This window comes from Onychomys torridus, chromosome 19 (genome assembly GCF_903995425.1).
Source record: "Onychomys torridus chromosome 19, mOncTor1.1, whole genome shotgun sequence".
Lineage (NCBI taxonomy): Eukaryota > Metazoa > Chordata > Mammalia > Rodentia > Cricetidae > Onychomys > Onychomys torridus.
In genome coordinates, this window is record NC_050461.1 from 32236415 (window position 1) to 32240211 (window position 3797).

Here is a 3797-nt window from a genome sequence, read left to right on the forward strand (position 1 = left end):
CTTATCACAGATTCCAGAATGCCACAGAGCACTGGGAGTGAGCAAGCCATGTGCACTAGATAACATCTTAAGACTCAGTGAAACACAGTGGAGCAGAAATCTCTCCCAAAAGATTCCAACCTGACCTGCCGGACTCTAACACCATGGCTCTGGGTGAAACTGATATGCTCTGTTTCTTACCTTAGCCTGTCATAGAAAATGCCACAGAGTTGGTTTAAACAACAGACTCCTACTTTGCTCCGCCTCTGGAAGCTGGAAATCTAAGACCAAGATGTCAGATGCCATCAGGCTGGATTCTTCTGAGGCTACTCGCATTGGCTTGTAGCCCTCCTCCCATGCCTTTGCATAGAGTTCTTTCTCTATGTATCTTTGACCTAATTTCCCTTTCTTGTGGGATACCAGTCAAGATGAATCAGAACCCACTATGTCAACCTCATTCAACTATACCATCACCTCCTTAAAGGCTGCACTTGCAAGTGCAGTGACCTTCTGTAGTGCTAGGGTAAGGACTCAAACACCCATACTAAGGCATGATTTAGTTCACTGTATCTGTGCTCTTGTGGCTGAAGAGAAGGACTACATTTGGATGGTGGACTGGAGGAAGCATGAAAAAGTCCATTGTTTCTGGTGCTAGGCACACAGGACTACTTACTTTACATGCATTCTGTAATCTGAATCTTTGTGGTTCCTAAACATTCAAAAATGTCTATTGCTCTATATTTTTAAACAATTCAATAAGATTAAAATGAATTAATAAAAACACAGTCATGTCTATCAGATTGCCAAAATACAAAACATACAATAAAGAATGAATATATAAGCATTGGTGGTGGGTTTTCTTTTTAATTCAAAGTAATTTTATTGCTGTGTACACAAGAGAATTTTTGCCACAAGAGCAGAGGCTGTGGATGACTCATATTTCCAATTGGGTGGGAGAACCCGCTTAGTCTTATAGTAACGCGCCAGCCGGTGAATTCTGCTCTCTTATCAGAATCAGGCAGAATTTAGCATCCTTATCCTTTTTGTTCCGCTCAAGATGCTTTCGGACAGCCACCGCTTTCTTTATCAAATGGTACCGATCCTCAGGGAGGTCAGGGGCCAGGCCTTTCGACTTAAGGATTCTCAGGATTTTGTTACTAGTCACAAAACAGACCTGTGCCACACCATGCGAGTCCCTCAGGATCACACCTATTTGGGAGGGAGTCAGGCCTTTATTGGCCAGTTTGTAAATTTGTTCCTTCAGGTCATCAGACGACGTCAGCTTCAGCCACATGAGGACGCTACGGCGGTAGAGCAGCGCCGACTGGGACAGGCCCTTCCCAGGAGCGTGCATGCGACCCATGATGGCGGAGGTCTGGCAGCAAAGAGAGAGTGGTGGGTTTTTTAATTAGTGAAATAAATTAGAAGGCAGTTTTGAGGTTATAATAGTAATAATAAATGATACCTATCAAATGCATTTTGAGTTTTTACATTTTAAAGATTTACTATAAAATGTCAATGGTATATTATTTTTTTAAGACTTTTTTCTATTTATTATAGATACAATGTTCTCCCTACATGCATACTTGCACACCAGAAGAGGGCACCAGATCTCATTATAGATGGCTGTGAGCCACCATGTGGTTGGTGGGAATTGAACTCAGGACCTGTGGAAGATCAACCAGTGCTCTTAACCTCTGAGTCATCTCTCCAGCCCCATAAATGGTATATTCTTAAGGTATGGAAATCTGTCACAAAGGAACTAAGAAGAAATCTTATCGTGTGTGTGTGTGTGTGTGTGTGTGTGTGTGTGTGTGTGTGTGTGTTGGATGTGAGTGCTTCTATGTACACATATATGTAGGGGTCAGAGATCAACATTAAGTATTATCCTCAGTGACTTCTTCATCATACATTTTTGAGTCACAGTCTCTCACTGAACCTAGAACTAACCAGTTCAGCTAGATAGCTTGATTGGTTGAATAGGAAGCCTAGGCATCCACCTTTTCTATTGTCAGCACTGGAATCATAGGTGTACAATGCTGTGTATTTTTACTTAAGTGCTGGGTATTAGATTCGGGTCCTCATGCTAGGACAGCATGTACTTTGGCCACTAAACCATCTACCCAACCACAACCTCAGAGTTTCAGTAACAAAGATGTCTGATTATATTCCTGTAACAACCCAGAGAGGCTAAAAGACCAAATCTTCTAAGTAAGACCGGGAGAGTCCATCACTAGTCAAAGTTTGTTTTTCCTCTCACCATTTCCTCAGTAGTAGAAAGAAGAAAACAGACAGACATATTCACAGGTGTATATTCTTCCATCCCATCAACACACACACACACACACACACACACACACACACACACACACACACACACACACACACGAACTGAAGGTGTATATTCTGTAACCCATCCACAGTACACCTGGATAAGGAGACCAGTACAAAATTGTTCACTGAAGCACTGCTTGTTAAAACAAGAAATTGCAAAGCAAGATCCAAGTCAACCCTGCATACCTTCAATAATGAGTAAACACACATGATTTACTTGTACTGGGGACACTCTCCAGCCATTACAATTAAAATTGAGTGGGAAAAAAAATCTCAAAAACATAACATTTTATTAAAAAAAAAACAACAGAAATTTCTCAAACAGTACCCATAAGATAAAGTCACTCTTAGGACATTTTATGGTCAAGAAAGATACATATATATTTATCACATAGTACATATAAAGTAAGTCTTTAACATACAAATAGGAATGAGGATCACTGACCTGGCCCAGCAGGTCATTCTTCAATGACCAGGGTTCTAAGTGGGAGGACCAGGAGATAAGAAGATAAAGACGACAGAAAGCTGGGGTCTAAGAGGTCTTATGAAAGCTGATGACTTATACCAAGCAAGCTTTTTAATAAGCACATCATTTTATATACTGTTTTCAGGGGGAAATAGGACAGAGCCAGCAGAAAGCTATCATTCAATGGGACAAAGTTAGTATGAGGCTAACTGAGCAGTGGTGTATGAGGGGAACACAGGGTATGGCAAGTGAATCAGATACCAAGGCACACAGTAGCCTTGCAGTTAGTGACTCCAATCTCTTCAGGAGGAAAAACCAAGAAACTTGGAACCGAAACTTTAACTCCTGCAAAGCGCAGGCCTAAGCCCCAGACTAGACCATGCCTAGGACACAGAAGTAAGTCCCTTTTGTTCTTGCGTCAGGGACCCAGAGAAATCCTGGGATTGGCCTGGATCCAACAGTTCATAAATACAAAATATTGATCAACAATGGTAAAATGTCAATAAATATTTAGTATTAGTGTAGTAGTTTGATGTATACAATTTTTGCATGTTTTTGAAAGTTGTCAGTGGGATCTAAATTTTCTTTTTAAATACAATGAAAATATAACATAGATTTCTTGAGTGTCTGTATATACTCTTCCTACTCTTCAAAACCATCAAATGTCCCAGTAACATCAATACTGTTGGAATGTTTCTTACATGTAACATCACTACACAAATCTAGAAAACACTGATTATATATCATGATTAGTTGACTTAAAATTTGAATTTCACATTTCATTTTTACAACAATGTACTGGAGGAAGCATTTGGCTCTCACATGAAGTATGTAAATCTCACTCCCTTATTTCTGAACTTTTTATCTTTCTCATGTAAAAGCTTGTTCATATTCATCTTGATTGATGTCCCATGTTCAATTATAGGATTATCTGATGGATATTTTAATAAACTTTTTCATGACTAAAAGAAAAACATAGAACTTATCACATTGTGACAAGACTAAACTTATTAATAAT

General features: G+C 39.5%; 1 pseudogene; it reads right to left on the reverse strand.

Moving 5' to 3' along the window:
• Positions 1 to 858: 858 nt before the first annotated feature.
• On the reverse strand, positions 859 to 1347 carry LOC118570293 (annotated as a pseudogene).
• Positions 1348 to 3797: the final 2450 nt, after the last annotated feature.